The sequence below is a fragment of the Mustela nigripes genome, chromosome 8 (genome assembly GCF_022355385.1).
Source record: "Mustela nigripes isolate SB6536 chromosome 8, MUSNIG.SB6536, whole genome shotgun sequence".
NCBI lineage: Eukaryota > Metazoa > Chordata > Mammalia > Carnivora > Mustelidae > Mustela > Mustela nigripes.
In genome coordinates, this window is record NC_081564.1 from 81,658,152 (window position 1) to 81,680,529 (window position 22,378).

The 22,378-nt window shown below is 34.3% G+C and overlaps 1 pseudogene; it reads left to right on the plus strand.

Annotated features, from left to right (window-relative positions):
* The first annotated feature begins 5,403 nt into the window (after positions 1-5,403).
* On the plus strand, positions 5,404-5,991 carry LOC132023023 (glyceraldehyde-3-phosphate dehydrogenase-like; annotated as a pseudogene).
* The last annotated feature ends 16,387 nt before the right edge of the window (positions 5,992-22,378 follow it).

Consider the following 22,378-nt stretch of genomic DNA (forward strand, 5'->3'; position numbering starts at 1 on the left):
TCCTCCAGACATTACAATAATGATTTTTTTCTTTTTAATTTTTTCCCATTTTTATTAATTATTTTTATTTTTAATTTCCAACAATATAAATACTGTTTTTTCACAGCAGGCTACTCTTCTCTAATTAGGCATGTTCTCAAATTTCTCAGATGAGACTGTTTATCCTTAAAATATTCCTTCTGTTTTCTGTGTCAGTTTTTTTTTTTTTCAATATGCACGGTTAGGATTTGTAGATTTATTTCCTAAATTTATCCTTTAATGTTCTCTAATATTTGGTAAAATTTTAGATTTACTGCTCAAATTTGAAAGAAAATGACTAGATTAATAATATTTGGTAATTTAATGTCCTCATCCCATGCAAGAAAATTATTTCTATCCCTGGGTCATCAGTAAATGCAGAATTCTGATGATTAAACACTGATCCTGATAATGTTGTGGGGAACAAGGATTTGTTGGATGACTTTCCCTTCAACATGCACCAGTGATTTTTCTATCCTATAATGGTTCTTACCTTTCCTAGAAAGCTGGGTTACCTGTGGAAAATTCCATTACCTCAGATCCAATGAAGTCTCTCTTTTTAAAAAAAAAAAAAATTCTACATCAGGGAATGAGTGGTATTTATGATATTATCTTGAGACAAACTGCAGAAGCCCATAGTTCTACATTAGGTAGCATGTGGAGACAACATTCTGTTTTCTTTGTTTTCCTAAATGAATCCCCAGCTTTAGATATCTCACAGCATTCTCCTTTGCAGCTCTTGTCCTCAATTTACAGTTTATTTTAGGCTATTTCTTTTTTTGAAAATTCACTTTATTGGATATAATCTCTTTTTGCTGTGTGGAGTAGAATATTCTTCAAGTCAATTTGTTAACGCTGTCAGTCTAACCTGTCTTGCTTTATATATTCCACATATTCATCACAGTGTGCATCTGTCCCCAATTCTATTCATGACTTTCAATATCAACATTCATTCTCCGTTGTTGTTTTACCTTTGTTTTGTTAAGTACTGCATTTCTTTCATTTTGAAGGAGTAGAAAACATGGTATGTTCTACTGCCATTAATGCAGCAGTTAATTTTTTTTTAAAGCAGTAATTATATGGAATTTTTTCTCTAGTGAATTCTGTTAATATTAGAAAAATGATATTTCAACAGTGCTCTTTTCCCAGTTAGCATCAACAAATGTATTTTAGGAAATACATACGTCATAGTAGATAATTTTCTAATGTGAAGTTTCAAGTAAGTAGTTCAACTTTGCATCAGGATTCAGTTATTACATGCAAACATAAAAGTAAGTTTGAATGGTTGTGAACATTTTCTTTCACTATTATTAAAAGGATTGCCTGGAACTATTTTTTACTTTTACTTTTCATTTTTTTAAGTGGGCTCCACATGCAACATGGAGCTTGAACTCACAACCCTGATATCAAGAGCCATGTGCTGTACTGACTGAGCCAGTCAGCTGAACTGCCTGGAAGTTTTTTTAAGGAAAAACATTACTAATATGTCTATTATTCCCAGACTTGGAAAGCCACCTGCCATAATAAGAACTGTTTCAACCAACATACATCCTCAGTTCACTCAAGTCGTATCTACTTTAAAGTCCAGACATTTTAGAGTGGAGATGGAATACTTCTGGGTAAGTGGTGGGTACCTAATTAAGGGTACCTAATTTCTCTAATTAAAAACTAGAGGATTCAGTAACTCTCATGTACCTCCAGTACATGCTCATTGATTAATAGCCTCATGTAGTTTACACATAGGCCAAACAATGAGAATGGGATTTCTATGAAAGACACACTAATGACATATATTAATAATGTAAATTGGTAGATAAAGAAATAGGTTTTGGGGCGCATGGATGGCTCAGTGGGTTAAGCCTCTGCCTTCAGCTCAGGTCATGATCTCAGAGTCCTGGGATCGAGCCCTGCATCAGGCTCTCTGCTCAGTGGGGAGCCTGCTTCCCCCTCTCTGTCTGCCTCTCTGCCTACTTGTGATCACTCTCTCTGTCAAATAAATAAATAAAACCTTAAAAAAAAAAGAAAGAAATAGTTTTTGTCCTTTTTATGTTGTAGTATACATTTAGGTGAAACATAAGTATACATGCATTTTTGTAAGGTGGGGAAAATGGATCATGAAATAAAAATAAATAAATAAATAAAGTCATGTAATTTAGATGGCTTAATATGACTAGATGATCAATTTTGCTGTAAATGTGATGGGTATTTCAATATTAAATCAAATGATGTGCATCTATTTCTTATAAAATATCTAGAAAAAGGAATAATATAGTGTGTCTTCTCATGATAAATGTGTAACATTATTTTTTCCTGATAGTAATGTGTAGTTTCCTGATTTTGTCTATTAAATCCTTAAAAGATGGAGACGAATTTATAAACTGTGACTAAAACATTGACCGACAAAATATGCCCTTTCCTTGCTCAGTTTGGTTAAGAACAAACAAAAATATGAAGTAGGTATTTTGTCAGAGCACTTGTTGGGTTGAATTTATCATACTGCTATAAGTAATAATAATTTCTGCTTAACTTGAAGTGTTGGTTAAATGATTGCTTAAAAAGAATCTTAAAGGAACACACATTTTAAATAATGGAAGGTTAAATGAGATAACTACTAATCCATTTCCAAATTAAAGTTCTATGATTGCACATGGTGGGTCATATACCAATATGCATACACAATCTGATTCATACCAAGCAGAACTCATCTATATGCATTATTTAAGTAGTACATGGAAAATATCTGCTAGGAGAAAAACTGCAGATTTCATTATACTAAAGTGTTTATATATTTTTCCATTTATGAAATAAGGAGACAAAAATAATCTCACTTTGTAAGGATGAGTATTTGGATATGAATTTCACAAAGAAAGTTACAAATTAAATTAATCTCCTTTTTTTTTTTTGCTGTTTTAAAGGAGTATAAGGGAAGTATTTTTGTTTTTCTCAACTGAAAGAGTTTTCTCTAGTTTGACTTAAATAAATTTATTGTGTCACATCAGGTGGCCATCTATGTTCAGATATCTTAGTGGGTAATAATAAAGGAATATTGCCACTTAATAAGAAATTTTGTCTGAAATACACAGAAACACACTGACAGTAATATTGGTGTACCTTAGTAAAAGATAAAAGCCAGATCTCATTTTAATAAAAAAATGATTAGACAATATTGGGGCAAATGAATTGCCCTGAAATAGAGTCCAACAATGCCACAACAGCCTAAAATATTAAAAAATTATTTACTGTGAATAGCTATAGAAGTCTGAGATACTTCTCATAAAGAGGTATTTTAAGCGTCTATGACAGCAAGCATTATAAAAAATAATTTTCAGAGATTTATAGAATATCATCTCAGTGTTCTCTGTCAGCTTTCAGTCTTCATTCATTTGAATTAAGTGTAGACTTAAATAAAGTTGGGGTTTTCAATATGCAATGCCATCCACATTATTTATTTAATTTGCCAACAATTAAAATATTTTTGTTGGCTGTAAAATTGGTGTATTAAGGAAAATGTTATATATCACTAATAAATACATAAAACAACCAGATGTTGCTTGTATATTTAACATTTCATGTAAAATTAATAATCATTTTTCTGTGTAAACAAATACCTCTACAAGGTATGTATATGACAGTACTAATAGAAAGAGATGTGTTCCCTTACTCACTAATTCATTTATTTATTCAGCTCAAAGAGTGTATTAAACCCTTACATGTATCAGGATCTGTGCTTTTTACTGAGATTCAAAACACTTGAAAAGCACAATCACAACCACAATAAAGGCAGATTTTTGTAATACTGATTCTGAGAGAATGGAAAACTTAGAAATCTAAAATATGCTCCTGTTTCCCCATCTGCTGGTGGATAAATTGCATTAAAGACTATTTTCTGTGGTTTTGAGACTCAAAGAACTGAAAGAGAAATGGTGAAATGAACTGCATCCTACACACACCTACACACGCATACATACGAATACACACACAAGAGAAGTGTAATCAAATAGTAGGCAAAAGAAAAATCCATGGCTATTGGTGAAAGAAAGCAATTGATTTAGAGAATTATCATGGGGCAAAAATCTAAAGACCTGTCCTGAGGCTGCCTTTGGGACACTGATTGAGACACTTCTTGAAGATACAGCTCCCATAGAGGAAATTCCCAGAATCAAAAGGCAGGCAAGCAAGAAAAGTCTAATGTCCAAATTCAAAAATGAATTTAAGGAGAAAGAGATTAGAAAGAAATGAAGAGAGGATGGGAGAAAGAAATGGATGACAATTTTTAGAATTGAAGAAGACATGATTCCACAGATCCATAAAGGCACAAGTTTTTTTGACTTACAATAGACTAAATGTACAACTAGACATATTTCATTGACAGGACAAAGATTGAAAGCAAAACTTTAAAGCCTAAAAAGCCACTAGAGGGGGCATCTGGGTGGCTCAGTGGGTTAAGCCTCTGTCTTCGGCTCAGGTCATGATCTCAGGGTCTTGGGATTGAGGCCTGCATTGGGCTCTCTGCGCAGCGGGGAGCCTGCTTCCCTCCCTCTCTGCCTGCTTCTCTGCCTACTTCTGATCTCTCTCTGTCAAATAAATAAGATCTAAGTCAAGACATTTACAAAGATAGTTTTCTCAAGAAATATTAAAGGCAGAAGATAATAATATAATATCTTTTTTTTAAAGATTTTATTTATTTTTATTTTTATTTTTATTTTTTATAAACATATATTTTTATCCCCAGGGTAATGTGAAGTGATAGATACCTTCTCTGAATTGCATACCCATCTTTCTACTCAAATGTGAAAATATATATATAAACAAAAACTGTGTTTAGCCCCAATATACCCATGCTAATGCAATGAGAAGTACAATGCAGGAAATTGAAGAAATAATTGCAGAAGGAAATTCTGGACAATAAGTAGAAAAATAATTCTAAAGCAAGTAATTAAGAATATAATTTTAAAGAGATTCATGATATAATTTTTTAATTAAATTAAAAGAGTCATCCAGATGATTAGAGGCTTGCATTTGAACGGCTTTTTAAAAAGATATTTTGGCTGGGTGTGATGCATACGCAATGAAACTTGGAACACTGAAAAAAATGAAGTTTAACTATCCAAAACAAAACAAAAAAAAACCCACCCAAAACTTTTGGCTCTCTACTCCTCTCACTTTGACAGAGAACTGCACCTTCTGGTGCAGCACCAGCTGCATTACAGAGACACAATGGTGAAGGTGAAGGTCAGAGTAAATGGATTTGGCCATATTGGGCAACTGCTCACCAAGACTCCTATTAACTCCAGCAAAGTAGATACTGTCACCATCAGTGACTCCTTCATTGACCTCAGCTAGATGGTCTACATATTCCAGTAGGAGTCCACCCACAAAAATTCAATGGCACAGTCAAGAGTGAGAACGAGAAACTTCTCATCATCCGTCATTTCCATCATCATCATTTCTATCATCAACGGAAAGCCCATCTCCATCTCCCAGGAGCAAGATATTGCCAGCATCAAATGGGGTGATGCTTGTGCTGAGTATCTTGTAGAGTCCACTGGGGTCTTCATTTATGGCTGAGGGGCTGCCCAGAACAATATTCCTGCTTCTACTGGTGCTGCCAAGGCTGTAGGCAAGATTATCCCTGAGCTGAGTGGGGGGGTCTGGCATAGTTTTCTGTGTCCCCACCCCCGATGTGTCAGTCATGGATCTGAACTTCTGCCTTGAGAAAGCTGCCAAATATGATGGCATTAAGAAGGTGATGGAACAGGCATTGAAAAGTCCCCTCAAGGGCATCCTGGACTACACTGATGACCAAATTGTCTCCTGCTGTTTCAAGAGTGACACAATTCTTCCATCTTCAATGCTGGGTCTGGCATTGCTCTCAATGACCACTGTGTCAAATTCATATCATGGTATGACAATGAATTTGGCTATAGCAACCAAGTGGTGGACCTTATGGTCCATATGGCCTCCAAGGAGTAAGAGCCTCCAAACCAGCGAGAGCAAGAGAGGCCCTCAGCTGCTGGGGAATCCTCACCATAACTCATCCCACAACACACTGAGAATCTCCTGATCTCTAGAGTTTCAATCCCAGACTTTCTGAAGAAGAAGAGATGCATGAGGAGCCCTACCTTGTCACGTACATTCAAGGAAGTATACTGTACCCAGCCCCCCCCAAAAAATTAAAAAAAACAAACAAATAAAAAGATCTCTTGTCCTTATCAAGAACTGGTGAAAATTCCTAAAGTGCTTGTTTGAAATGATACTTATTTTCCTTTGGAGTCTGGTAACATTACCACACAATGTAAGAGTGTAAAGATTTTATCAAGTAGAACTTACAAACCCTAACATTATGTGAAAATTGGAATCCCTTGAAGATGTAACAGTAAATATTAAATTCTGAACAGAATTCCAAGTTATCCTTTTGTAATATGTTTTATTGTAAGATTATTGAATGATGATATGTACAAAGTAACCCCTTGGTAAATTTAGCTATCATTTTCATCCTTAGTATTCTCACCAGTAGACTTATATTCTCTTGGATAATACAGATAAGCAAGCAGGAAACCAAAATAGAGTAAAATCAAGATAACATCTCATAAAACCTTTGGCATAATATAGGATTGATGAATAAATAATAAAATTGCAAGGAAACGGGAAAATCTTTATGAAAGAAATTATGTATAAGCTAAGATGTGAGGTCAAAAAGTGAGAATCTATGCATTCTTGATTATTCTAGTGATCAGTATAGCTGGTGTAACCATTAATTTTATGTGTCAATGAGACCTGCTTCAGGGTGCCCAGATTAAACATGTGCCCATGACAATGTTTTCTGGATGAGAATAGGATTTGAATCAGTGGACTCAGTAATGTAGAATGCCATCCCCAACATGGGTAGACCTCAACTAATCTGTTGAAGCCCCAACTATGACAAAAGATTAAGGAAGGAGAAATCCATCTCTCTTTTCCTGCCTCACTGATTGATCTGGGATATTACTTCGCATCTTCTTCAGTCCTTAGGATGGGATTTATGTCATTGACTCTCCTGGTCATTTATTATGAGACAATTTCTCATAATAAATTCCTCTCTCCCACTCTTCCTCTCTCTCTCTCTCTCTAGATAGATAGATAGATAGATCGTCTCTTTCTCCAGTGAATCCTTACTAATGCAGTCAATCATGAGTTCTTAATGTAGTTCAGAGTTTTCCAGTGGAACATTAAAAATTGCAGGCCAAACTAAATATTGTATTGGTGTTTGGCTATAAATAGTTACTAGATGTATTTATTTTTCTATAAACACATCTTGGGTTTTTTTTTTTTTACACATACCTTGTTTTATTTCATATCTTAATCATACAAAAAATAAATAAGTAAAAAGTATGTCCTGTAGAACAAAAATAATTCTTTGTCTTTGAGATGATTAATTTCAGTTTATTTACTGACTCTAAGGTATTCCCTATAGGCTTAAAATCTTGGTGAAATTTCCATTTAATATCCATTTTAAAAATCAGGAGAAGTTTATAGGCATCATAGTGCTAGTTCTTGGTAGTAATGAATCCTATTACATTTATGATTGTGTTATCATATCAGTTAATGCATTTTATGTGCAATGATGCAGTTCCACCCCCTACATCCATCAGCAAAAGTGAATCCTTTTTCAAGGTCTCTACATGAATACTAAATAAATGAATAGAAAATATGCAGAATCAAAATGTGGGAGATAAATCCATGTTAACCATCGCTTGACCGATATTGCTGTTTAACATTTTTATTTTGACAACTACATTTTCTTACATTGTAGTATACAAGTACCTATATTTCCAGAGCTAAACTCATTTTTATTTGAATCAGCCCTAATTTATCAATTGAAATCATCAAATAAGATATTGGATATTTTTAAAGGGAAATAGGGAATATGCTAGGACTTACATAATCTTTCCCCATACATTATGTATTACTATTTAAATTCTTAATAACTATTACTTTTAATACAGTTCTGTGCCTTGTCAGCCCATATGTTGCCAAACATCAATTTTTTTTTTTAATCAAGAATTCTTTTCTGCATTTGGTTTCTTTCTGGCTATATCATTATGATATTAATTACTGACATCAACATATAATTTCCATTTATCCCAGAAACATAGAAACAGTATTTTTTAAAAAGGAGTGTGTGTGTGTGGGAGGAAATATCTTTTACACTTGGAGAATCTCCAGGTGATATTATCCCACAGATAATTTTCCAGAATATTTTTTCTTATATTTTTTTCTCCCAAACTTCTTTTGATGAAGTATTGACCTTGCTATCACAAATATTTAATATACAGCTTGGGAACAAATTTCCCTGAGCATCCTTCTGTCTGAAGCATCTATTACAAATTTTCCATGATTATTTTAAATACTTCAACTAGCATTTCTTGGAATAAATACAACAGAATAACCTAGTTTTAGTGAAAACCATAAACTTTGTGACCATAGAAAATCTGTCAAAGAGGTTTACTGAAATAACATGATGATATTATTAGGTCTTATTTCATCTATCATTTCGGCTTTACATGGTAGTTCAGTTTCAAAAGGAAAATAGTGATAAAATGAATCGACATATTATTTATGATAATATATAGGAGATATTTGCTCAGGGATGACACTAAGAGTTTTTTCATACACTTACACTCGTAATTCTCACACAAAACTATGAATTGCATGTATTTATCATTCTGATTTTCTAGATGAGCAAATACACAGAGAAATGTGTTACACAAGTTCATACACACAGTACATGTTGCAGGAAGGGTAGATTTACCCCTGAACAGTTGGGCAGAGATGTTTTCTTATCCCTCACCTCTCTTCTTTTGTTGGTTCCAGTCAACAGACTTCATGAAATTGTAGGATATTTTTCTTACTATGATTCCACGGCCTTTTTTTTTTTTTTTTTAATTAAAATGTTGACATTATAGGCAAGAAAAGAAAACTAGCAGCCCATCATTGTAAAGATATGTTTGAGAATAATGGCAGACAGAAGTGAATGTAAGTAATACAATACTTTGGAAAAGTTTAATAATTATAAGTAACATTTGTAAAGATCTTTTTTTTTTTGTATTTGCATAACTTCTTGACTTGGAATATTTCTGGGATGCTTGCAGTGGGAATTAGTTATCAGTTATTATTCATTTCTCATGAACCCTGATCCCATGTGTCCCTAAGTAGCCATCAGCTCATTACCACCTTCCTGCGGGTATCCGGTTTCCCTCTCATTCTTTGTTAGAGTCAAGGTTGGAGAAAACTGGAGATTCATTCTAATTAATTATATTTTGGCCATTTCTATTTTTAATTTTTTTGGCAAGGCCCAGGCATTAACACAAACATTTTCATATCAATATGAACTTTATTTTTTATTAATGGAAATTTTAAGAAAGGCGGGTTTGTCATATGGGTTTAAATATGGTTATCTAAAAAGACATATCCCATCTGGTGTCTGGTTCTCCTGTGGTTTGAATTTTGGCCATTCTAACAGGTATATAGTTTTTTCTCATTGTTGCTTTAACTTATAAAATTGCTAATGACATTTGATGCTGAGCATCTTTTCATATGCTTTTTTTTTTTATCCCTATGTCTTTTTTGGTGAGGTTCTTCAAAACTTATGCTCATTTTTTAATCTGCTTTTTCACTTACTTATTGTTGAGTTTGAGAGTTCTCTGTATATTTTAGATAGCTGTCCTTTAACAGCCAATGTCTTCCACAGAACTTTTTCGCATTCTGTGGCTACATTCTCATTCTTTTGGCTCCTTTGTGAAACAGTAATTTTTAATTTTAAGGGAGTCCAGTGTGTTATTTTCCATGGATTATGCCTTTGTTATATCAAAAAAGTCACCACTGAACCCAAGGTCATAGAGAATTTATCCAAAGCTATCCTCTAGGAGATATAGAGTGTTGCTTTTTACATATAGTCTATGATTTATTTTAAATTAATTTTTGTGGAGTGTGTAGGGTCTGTGCCATTGGTGACCAATATCATTAATGACATTAGTGACAAAGGACTGTTGGGGGCAAAGGTGACAGTGAGTTAAAGAGATACTCAGGAAGTGAATGTTTGAAGCAGCAGTGAAGTCACCCGTTTACGAAGACTTAATCAATAAGTGAGAGGTAAATTGGGCAATAGTAGGGAGAACAGTGAGATCAGGAGGAAGGTGTTTCATGTGCATTTTTCTGTGTTTATAAAATACAGTGTTTTAACTGTGTTTAATATTGTGAGAAGAATGCAATAAAAAGAAAACCTGATTTTTTAAAGGTGTTTTATTTCCATAAAGCAAATTATCTTGGCTTGAGAAAAGAGGGTAGATCTAAAAAGCAAGGTACTAGGAGAACTACGTTTATTCTTTTTTTATAAATATTTTACTAACATATAATGCATTATTTGCCCCAGGGGTTACACACTTCACAGTACTCACCATAGCGCATACCCTCCCCAATGTCCATAACCCAGCCACCCTCTCTCTACCCTCCTCCCCCAGGCAACCCTCAGTTTGTCTTGTGAGATTAAGAGTCTCTTGTGGTTTGTCTCCCTCCCGATCCCATGAGGGAATTCTTGTCCATTAGCATCTGATAGCAAAGTCATTCATTAAGATAATTTTTTAGTTGTTGGCATAACTTTGCAGGAAATTCTTCCTTATTTTTTTTCTATTTTATTTTTATTTATTTATTTATTTATTTTTTGGTTGGTGAAATAGAGATTGAGTTCACCTATTTAAAATTATGGATGAGTAACAGTGCCAATGATTTAAAAAAAAAAAAAAGAAAAGAAAAGAAGAAGAAGATAAAACAGCAATTAGAAAGGAAAGAACTTCCAGGTACTAATGAGGACTCAGTTAAATGGGAGTTAAGAAACTGATAAAGGGACCAAATCTGGGAAGTAGTTTTGTTTTACTTTGTTTTGTTTTTCCAGTAAGCTTCATCAGTCTTTGAGTTGCTATGGGAAAGCTAACTGGATGGATTGATCCAGGGTTAAGGTGTTGCTAGCATGAGGCAATGGAGCGTGACCACCCAGTTCAATAAAAAAGTAGAAGTTGACACAGCATGCAGTTGATGTGATAAGGAGAAATAAAGACTAGACCCACTGGGGGTTCTGTCTGAGGCTCGGGAACATCCCTTGGAACAACGCCTGAGTGAACCAGACACGAATGGGTCGATATAAACCGAGTGACCAGAAATAAACACACGTATGAATTTTAACCAAGAAATGAAATAAAGAGCAATATGTGGCAAAAGACCAACTAAGAATATGTTATTATAGACAGGCATAAGATCAGAAGATAAGGAAATGAGTAACTCATATATAAATTAAATATAACATAGCGAGAAGAAACCCTTTTAAAATTTAACCATAAACCAAATAAAAAGGGGGTGGAGTGGGAGGAAACCACCATTTTGTTCTTAGCTATTTTTGGCAGGTAGCTCAGGAACTAAAAAGCTGCTTTCATTGCTCTGGGCTGAGTGACTGGACTGAAATACAGTTTAGGGAGTTCAGGGAGGGGGTTGTATTACGGCAACCATGCAGTCATAAAGTGTGGACCGAGATGATTATCATGGGAATAACAATGCACTTTTTTTAAAGAACTTATTTATAAGAATTAACTGACATGCTGTTCACCACCAAACTGATGCAGACAATAAAGAAGTGTTAAGTTTAAAACAGGGTGGTGGGGGATGGGTGAAACTGGTGATGGGGATTCCAGAGGGCACTTACTATGATGAGCACTGAGTTGTGTATCAAATTGCTGCATCACTATATCCTACACCTAAAACTAATATGACATTGTATGTTAACTATACTGGAATAAAATTAAAAACTTAATAAAAATAAAAATGTAACGTTTTAAAGTGATTGCTTTAGAAATCCTGGTATTAATGAGAGTGTAAAGGGATTTAGGAAGGAAAGATTGTCAGCTATTTAAACTTGACAGGTTTCCACCATTGTGTTCATACACATTGTTTCCTCATGTAGAAAATAGTTCCAATGGATCTTGTGAAGTTTGAATAAGATATAAGTGAGGTAACATGTGGAGGACAGAAGCCACGTGAATCTGATTTGCCACTGAAAATCCATATCCTGGGACAGTTTTTAATAGACTCTAGATATTCACTAAATGTTTGATGAATGAGTAAAAAAAATTAAAAATACAGAAAGAAGAATGCTGAGTTTTTCAGAGAAACAAGAACAAAAACATGAAAAAGGCCATTGGACTGGACACACCTGCATAAAGTAAAATTTTCTTATTACAAAACAGCTGCTTACATGTCTCAGAGTGTTTCCATAATATTTCTTTAAAAGGAAATTAGGACAAAAAAATAAAAAATAATAACTCATGTAGAATAAAAGTGGTATTAGTTGAAAAAATTTCTCAAAAACAGATGCTCACACTACTTTATGCAATAGCTTTCTATAGTGCATTAACATATGATGTATTTCTGAAATGGAGCACGCCCATTTGTAAGTCTTTATTCATCAGTGTTCCTAGTGAGAAGTTCAGAAAAAATACTGACATAAAAACGATAATAAACTCAAATTTGCAATTATATCCTTCTATTTACATTGTCAAAAAAACAAAAACCAAAACCCAAATCTTTCTCTGGGCAAAATGTATTCTATCTTTATATTTTACATAACTTTAAAAGCTCATTTTGGTTTATTTTCACAATAATGATATTAAGTCTATTTTATTCTTCACCCAAATAAATATGCCTAATAGTCAATTAAAAAGTTATTCAAGGGTGGATAGAGTTACTAACTTCGTGACAAGTGCCATCCAAGCACATCCTAAATTTTTGCAGTAACTTTTTTTTTTTTTTGCAGTAACTTTATTCCTTCGCCACAGTCCCATTCCTGGACTCTCAAGTGTCCTATGTCTTTTGCTTTCATAGTACAATAATTTAAATCAATTTTAGGATCCAATTAAAACTTTTATTCTCATATTACAGACTGAAGTTTATAATATCAACATCATAAAGACAAGTGTCTTCTAGGCACTGAGATATATCCCTGAAAGTTGATCCTAAAAGCAGTGACATGTTTTATACAGATTTGTGGCATAATTAATAAACTTCTCATAGATATAGACAATTAAAATGGCATGCTTAATGTGCACATTTTTTTTAGTGGGCAGTTTTAATCACTTACAAAGGAAAGAAATCTATGCCATTAGTTTTAATCCAAGTTTCCCTATTCACTACTCCTTCCACACACATGAAACCAGCGATTTTTTATTATCTTATTCTATTTAAATTCAGTTAATTAACATATAGTGTATCATTAGTTTCAGATGTAGAGTTCAGTGATTCATCAGTTGCATATAACACCCAGTACTGGTTATATCACATGCCTTCCTTATTACCCATCACTCAGTTACCCCATCCCCCACCCTCCATTTTTTCCCTATAGTTTGAAATGCTCCGGACTCCAGGACATTCCAGGATGCTTCGCACTTCCTTGTCTTTGCTTACAGGATCCCCGTTCCTTGGCACTTGGACCACTCTCCACCTTTATGGTTAATCAGTTCTAAAAAAAAAAAAAGCAGCTCTCTATTAATGTGTCTTGTTTCCTCCTAGCAGAAGTGATGATACATTTCTTAATGCCTTATCCTGTGTATGAATCTATAATGGTACCCATAACACTTTACCTTATTAATTTATTTTTGACTCTGCTTAACTTTTTGTAACTAAAAGTTTCTTGACATCAGGGACTGTGTCTCCTACGTGTTTGTATTCCTAGCATATGTCTCAGGGCATATAACTTGGTAGGAAGTTAATGAGTATTAGATGCAGGAAGGAAGGAAGGAACAAAGAAAAGGAAGGAAGGAAGGAAGGGATCCCGGCATTTGATAACAGACTTCCTGAAGGTATCCTCAGAGTTTGAAAACTCTCTTATTTTACCCAAGTGTAGGGTAAATTTCCAAGCCATGATACGGAATTTTCTTTCAATACTGAGCTCTAAAGCTGTTACAGACTGTACAAGCGTATGCAAATCTTCCTAGTGGGAGTTCAGTGGTGGAAGGTCAAGAAGCAGACAGTCTGGTTAGTATTACAAAAGAACTAGCAGGATTGATTATTAGTTTTCAATCCGAAAGGCAATTTTTGAAGTGATGTCAAGACATCACTTCTGAGTATGTTAGGTTGATCTGACTTTTGAGTTTCTATCCCTTAAGAAAGTGATGAATGTACTTTAGAACAGAAGGGGGAAACACAGACCCCAATCCCAAACTCTCCAGGACCGAAACATTTCATTAGCTTAAAACCTCATATGCTTTTTATTTGCTTCATTAATGTAGGTCTGTGTAATTTGTTTCTTGTTAAGTCTAGGTTCTGTGTAGTTCTGGCTGAAATAGCATCCCCTTCCTGGGTCATCACTCGCCTCATATTAGAGGAGAGCAATAGGAAAAAAAACATATTAGTACTTCTAATGCTCTTGCTGAAAGTTAACAACTGTCTACCTCACTGTGATACTGTTCATCAAAGGAACTCACATAGAAAATCCCAGTACATGAGTGCATAAGTCAGAACATAATCCTCTAGTAGGATGAGAAATTTTAAAGAGGGTTAAGAGGCAGGAAATGTTTTGAACAATATTTCACTTCCCTGAAGAATTAGTTGTGAGCAAGAAATTGATAATATACAGTTAGAAGATAATTTCTCAACCGGTATCTTTGAAAAGTTGAAAGAATATGGGATCCATAATACCAGAGGGAGGAAAAAATGAAAAACAGAACAAGCCCTTTAATTGGAAGTGCAGGAATGAAGTTAGTGTCTGTGCACAAATGTTTGCAGATGCATATATTTGACGGTAAAAAGGTAAATTTGGTACCTCCTAATTGCCTTGATTTTTTAAGTGAAGTCATCTGGTGAAAATCTGTAAGCAGCAAGAGAAGTTTAGGAAAGAATAAGAGTATCTTCTGAAAGAAGAAAAAGAAATCCATAAAAATAGAATAAGATTATTTGACAGTTTGTGTATTCCTGTGCAATCAGTGATTAAATATATGTATGTAAGACAGTGTAGCACAGTTGTGTGTATGAGAGGAAATTAAGTTAAACTTGGACCTCTTTGGAATTATTTGATTAGAAACAAGGATGTTGTCAGCATGGAGGAGATTTGTAGGTTTCATGAAAATTTTCTTTCCATTCTATGGTATATTCTACAAAATATAGATCTTCTTGCCAGAAGATCTTAAAAAAATAAAACATACTTGAAATATCTTTTAATATGTTTGTTACTATGGAGCAAGAATATGTGAATTATGTGTAAAATCTGTAAGTGTACACTATTTCCATGTTAACTTCTGACATGAGCAATGAAAACTGCCTCTGGAATAACTTACATGTACAGTTCAGCCTGAATCTATCACTGAGTTGGGATAATAGTACCAGGAGATCAGGGGCATCTGGGTGGCTAAGTGGGTTAAGCCTCTGCTCAGGTCATGGTCTCAGGGTGCTGGGATTGAGTCCTGCATGGGGCTCACTGCTCAGCGGGGAGCCTGCTTCCTCCTCTCTCTCTGCCTGCCTCTCTGCCTACTTGTGATCTCTCTCTCTGTCAAATGAATAAATAAAATCTTAAAAAAAAAAAAAAGTACCAAGAGATCATATGCATGCATGAGATAGTTCTCAGAGCTCTTTCCATGGTAACTTGTTTAGAATTCAGAACAACACTATAAAATAGGTATGATAATTGTTACTCCAGTCTTAACATGAAGAAACAGATCATGGAGGTTAAATACTTAAAGTTACAAATCCAGGACTCAAATTTTAGCAATATGGCTCCAGAGACCATTCTTTTATATTATTTCCGTTTAGTTTGTGGAAAATCATCCTGATGATTATAATTTTATTTTGGGGATGAATTATTCTTTCAATTTTACATATGTTTTCAAAATAACTAACAATTATGAAGATACCTTGATACTTTTCGTTTTGAAAATAACACATTATCCATAATCCTTGCTTAATAGTTACATAATATTAGATTTCTAAAAGATCTCTGTGAATCTTCAAAGAAGTGCCAAAACCATTAAAAATTCTAAAAATACAAATTAAATTATGTTTGCATATGAAACATTATCCTACCAGCATATTTCCCTCACACTAATAATAAATGTAGAAGTGCTTAGGAAAGAAAACTTTTCTGACAGAATGGCATGGTAGAGTGTATTTGTTTATTAAATTAGTGAATGAATTTTTGATGATTTTTAATATTATTAAAAGAGACACTTATGATTGCTAATTAAACTCACTGAACTTTCTGCTTTGTATATTGACATAGCCCACATTAATGCATGAGAAGGGCAGAATAAGAAAAATGATAATTTCATAAAAGATATGTAAGAATGACTTAGCCAAAGTATAGGTTGACTAATTCTAACAAGGCTTGTGTCCTTTTGTTCTAATTGGTTGGCAAGGTCTACAGAACTGGAGTAGGAATCTATTCCTGGATGCTCATTATAAGAAAATGTAGTCAAGTATCATCATATCCTAAAAATCTAGACTGAAAATGACACCTCTGGAAAGACCATAGACATGATATGTTAAAGTGCATAAAGATGATCATTAAAATAGAAGATACAAAACCCTGAGAAGTCAGAGAAATATCTGCATCAAATAATTTTACTTTAATAAAGAATATAATTCGCTAGTACTTAAAGCAACATTTTTCTTTCAACTAGTCCCAAGAAAACTTGTACCTAAAAAACAGGGCTGAAATTGATTAGATGGCTAGATGTGCATAAATAAGTGTGTAAAATTAAATAAAGCAGAATAATAATGAAGAGGGCTGAATAGCTGTAGGGTACAAAGTTTAGAACTTTCTAAAATTTCATGTATACACAGTTTTTTTTTTCTCATGTATACACAATTATTTCTACTGACTCCAAAAATGGCCTTGTTTATTGATCAGCAAATAGCAGTTTATTTATTTTAACTATACATAAAACATAACTTCTAAAGGTCAAAAGCAATAATAGCTTATTTTCCTTCATATACAACCAAAATATTACATCTAGACATTAATGTCTCAGAGTTTGGCTAGCTGCTTTTCAGAATATGAGCTTTTAATTTTAATGCAGCATTTCTCTGCCTTTTCAAAGTCTTAATGGACCAGATTTGAGTGTTAAGAAATATGGATCAAATAATTTCGAATAGCTCCAGGAGAAGAAAATCAAAGCCATTGGATTTATTTTGCTGCATGCATTAGTATTTAAGTATAAATGAAAGCATTGATTATCAGTCTTGGTTAATATAGACTGAGTAATATTCCAGAGTTATCTGCTTAAAGCTAAAATTAAAATATAAATGAACTTTCCCCCTTAACTTCATGAGTATATGGCAGGCCTTTTAGCTAATGTTACATTAATGCTATATGTGTAATTGTAATATACAGCAATATAGGCAATTAAGTCTCTGAATTAATGGCTTCAGAATCATAAGACATGTCTCTACAATCTATATATGATGTTCATTTTGCATTGGCCACAAAAATACAAAAACTTAACCTAGAATTCACACCATCTGGGTTCTTTCACACAGAGAAAAATTTGTTAGGGGACACCAAAGTTCTATGAAATGCTTAAATTTATACAAAGTATGCACCACCATTAAACTCTAGACTTGCAACAGTGTCCTCTTGCCTATGATTAATTAATTACTCAACTGGCTGATTGTGATTCACATATGGTTCTTCTCTACATGTTGTCTATGAAACAAATACAGGTCAAGTGGTGAATATCTGCTGTCTCTGTAGAAATAAATCATGAGTTCTAAAGAACTCAGCATTTAAAACATACATTCCACAACTGTGACTTTTGTTGTTTGGCAAGAGGTTAAGAGGATTTCCTTCGGCGGAAGATTAAATTTGTTCATATGAGACTGCTAATACCCCAGATATGCTCAAGAGGGTTCTAGATCTTTCTAAATGAGAATCTGATGCATCCTCACTACTTATGAGGAAGGAACAGGAACCCCAAGTGGGCTCTGGAGCTCCCACCTCTACTTGAACAAGAACACCTTCTGTTTCTGTGTTTTCTGCAGATGATTTATCTCAAATAATATTTTCCAAGTTTTTCTAAACCTCTTGATTGCACAGATTTGCAGCAAACTATTTGTTAATTTCATTATGTGGAGCTAATTTTTTGTGTTTTTTTTTTAAATTATTATTATGTTATGTTAGTCACCGTACAGTACCTCATTAGTTTTTGAGGTTGAGTTCATGATTCATTGTTTGTGTATTACACCCAGTGCTCCTTGTAATCCGTGCCCTCCTTAATACCCACCACCGGGCTCACCCATCCCTCCACCACCCTCCCTTCTAAAACCCTCAGTTTGTTTCCTAGAGTCCAGAGTCTCTCATGGTCCATATCTCCCTCCAATTCCTGCCCCCTTCAATTTCTCCTTCCTTCTTCTAATGTCCTCCATGCTATTCCTTATGTTCCACAAACAAGTGAAGGCAAGTATTTAATTCATTTCTTTTTCATAGTACTTTCTGTGAAAACTCAGCCAGCTTGAATGTCATGATGTTACACCTATCCTTAACTTTCTTTGCTATTTTTTTCTTGATGTCCCTGAGTTATAAAATACTATACCTGACCAGTGGGCTCAAATTGCCTGCTTCTACCCAGCCTTTCCTGGACACCCATACACTGGCTTGTCACCTTTCCTTCTTCTCTGTCAGTGGATATTTACTCATTGATTCAGTGATCCACAGTGACTATGTTCTAAGCACTAAAGAGGCTTTGGGGCTACAGCAGTTTAAAAAACAGACTTAGCTCCTGGGAATATTTCAGTTATTTATCCAGGCTGTGCTCTTGCCTAATTTAGCCATTGTGCTCTGTTCATTGTTACCTCTAAGAATCTCTGGGGCACTTTCTATGATATTTTCTCTTAGGTTAAATATTTTCCACATCAAAGAAAAAGAGTGATGATCTGTATGCATCTGGTGCTTTATTTATTTTACTTATTTTCATTTTTTTGTATCTGGCATTTCAGTACACTTTCTCCCCACATCAATATTGGCTCTACCTTCTATTGATTACCTATGTCAAATCAAGTGATAATTTAAACTCTGCCCTGATTGTAGTGTATTTACCTTTTCATGAAAATGTCACCTCTAAGTGTGCAATTTTATTGGTCCCTCCACCCCCATATCCATGGATCTGGATCTGTAACTATAAAATAAAAGACTTCTGGAGAACAGACTATTTCCCCATACTCAACTTTCTAAGGACAGCTTCTTATCTTTACCCCATTTGGGGTTTTTTGTTTGTTTGTTTCATTCTTTTTTTTTTTTTTTTTCCTGAGTGGAAGTTCTTCATTCTCTCTATATATTTGTCCCTTAGAACTAATGGTGACTTCAAAAATTCACCTGACATTTTTATTATACTTTCCTCCCAAATGAGGCCATATTATATTCCTCAAGGTCAAATACTAAAGAAGCAAAATCAAATAGTGCAGTCCAAGATAAAAAGTTATACAGTTTAAAAATAAAATTATCATCTCACAACCAGACCTAAGCTTAGGGACATTGCATTACACAGTTATGCAAACAGTGCCGTCTGCTTTGTGCAGTGTTCAGCTCTCATAACCATCCACAGCAGCTCTTCCTTTAACTCAAAATTTAGCATACTTACTTCTATGACCAATAGAATAAAAATATTTTCCTCGATTATTTTGGTTTTGGAACTATTCCTCTCCTGTGTAAGAAAGCAAGGTAAGTCAATTGTATGAGTATTTCATAGGAAATAAGGTCTAACTCTTACAAATATACCAGACTCAATTCCTAGATACATTAACATTTTAGCAACATTTTGCTTGAATTTTTAATGAGCCTGTGTAGTATATACAGGATCAAAAGTATTATATGCAGTCAGCATTTATTGGCCAAATATAATAATTACTCTGTCCCACATATATGATAAAGGGAATACCAATATATATTTTCAAATAAAACACTTCCAGCTTTGCTTATAATCTAGACATGCATGATTTATATAACCCATACAAGTACTTTATACTCTCCCAAAATTTATGAAAATTGAGGGGATTTTTAAGTAAAACTGTGATAAGATTGTCATATTCTTGCTAAATTTCATTTGTTCCTTTTAAAAAAGTGAAACTGTTGGTGGGAATGCAAGTTGGTGCAGCCACTTTGGAAAACAGCATGGAGAGTCCTTAAGAAATTAAAAATAGAGCTTCCCTGTGACCCTGAAATTGCACTACTGGGTATTTACCCCAAAGATACAGATGTAGTGAAAAGAAGGGCCATCTGTAGCAACAATGTTCATAGCAACAAAGGCCACAGTCAACAAATGTTCATAGCAACAAAGGCCACAGTCAACAAACTGTGGAAAGAACCAAGATGCCCTTCAACAGATGAATAGATAAAGAAGATATGGTCCATATATACTATGGAATATTATGCCTCCATCAGAAAGGATGAATACTCAACTTTTATATCAACACAGACGGGACTGGAAGAGAATATGCTGAGTGAAATAAGTCAAGCAGAGAGAAGCAATTATCATATGGTTTTGCTTATTTGTGGAGCATAAGGAATAACATGGAGGACATGGGAAGATGGAGAGGAGAAGAAAGTTGGGGGGAATTGGAGGGGGAGACGAACCGTGAGAGACTGTGGACTCTGAAAAACAAACTGAAGGTTTTGGAGGGGAGGGGGTTGGGAGGTTGGGTGAGCCTGGTGTTGGGTATTACGGAGGGCCCATATTACATGGAACACTGGGCATGGTGCATAAACAATGAATTCTGGAACACTGAAAAGAAATTTAAAAAAAAGTTTTAAAAAGTTAAGACATTTTAAAGTTTGACAGTTTTATTTAGTAGCTTTTTAAGAGGTTTTTTATATAATTTTTATTTTTTATAAACATATATTTTTATCCCCAGGGGGTGGGATTATGGACATTGGGGAGGTTTTTAATTGTATATAACTTGACATGTTTCTGTGATTCCCCTCCCTGATTTTTGTGTCTTCTTTCAGAATAAAGGTAGTTCATTCAGTCACAGAATCAAATGCAAACTAACAAATTATATGCCCAACTTAAAATAGATGGCTTCCCTCTTTACCTTTTTTTCTTTATGTAAAAATCATAGAGCTGAAAACAATACAGAGAAGATATGTCATAATGACTATTTTAGGAAAAGGTACTTGAACCAAAAAGAAATAAATAATTTTTGCTATCTGAAATGAAAATGCATAATTTTGAATACAATTATACATTCATGATTCTTGAGAAGTACATCTTTCCCCACAATGATCAAATAAATGCCTTGGGTATTATAAAAGAAAAAAGTACTAAATGAATACTATCTCTCCAATCTTAAGTTTTAAATATAAAGTAGATATAGCATCCAATCAACTAAATTACAACCCCTTCTTTTTGAGATTTGCAGTCATCCTTTATACTCTGTTATGTTATTTGTAATAGGACAAGCATGTGCCCATAATTTTAGAAGCCTTAAATACATAGTAAAGTGAAAGTAGCCAATTGAAAAGGTTGCCTACTATATGATTCCAACTATACGCCATTTTGGAAAAGACAAAAGTATGGAGACAGTAAATAGATCACTGGTTGACAGATGTTTTAGGTGGTGAGAGGGATGAACAGGCAGACCACAGAGGATTTTTCAAGGTGTGAAAATACCATTATGATACCATAATGATGGATACATTTGTTCAGACCAAAAGAATGTGCAACACCAAGAATGAACTATAAGTTAGACTGTGAGCTTTGGGTAATTGTGATGTGTCAATAGAGGTTCATCAATTGTAACAAATGTCCCACTCCAGTGGGGATGTTGAAAATTCAGGAAGGTATGTAAATGTATACCTGGGGGTATGCAGGGAATCTCTGTACTTTTGCCTTATTTTCACTGTGGAAAAAATATGTATATATCCAAAATCTGTTTATTGGTGTCACCTCAACTACTATCAACCTAGTTCAAGTCACTTTCATTGATTTTATAAATTATGAGAATAGTCTTCCTTTCTTTTTTTTTTTTTTAAGATTTTATTTATTTATTTGACAGAGATAGAGATCACAAGTAGTCAGAGAGGCGGACGGGGGTGGGCAGGGGTAGGCAGGCTCCCTGCTGAGCAGAGAGCCCTATGCAGGCTCAATCCTAGGGTCCTGGGATCATGACCTGAGCGGAAGGCAGAGGCTTAACCCACTGAGCCACCCAGGAGCCCCATGAGAATAGTCTTCCTTTCTAATAATCTTTACTTCCACCCTGTTCCTCAATTTATTTTAAAAAATAAGATTTATCAAATCAATATCTATTTCAGAACATGTCATTCCTTTGCTAGGATCCTATTACACTCAGAGTAAAA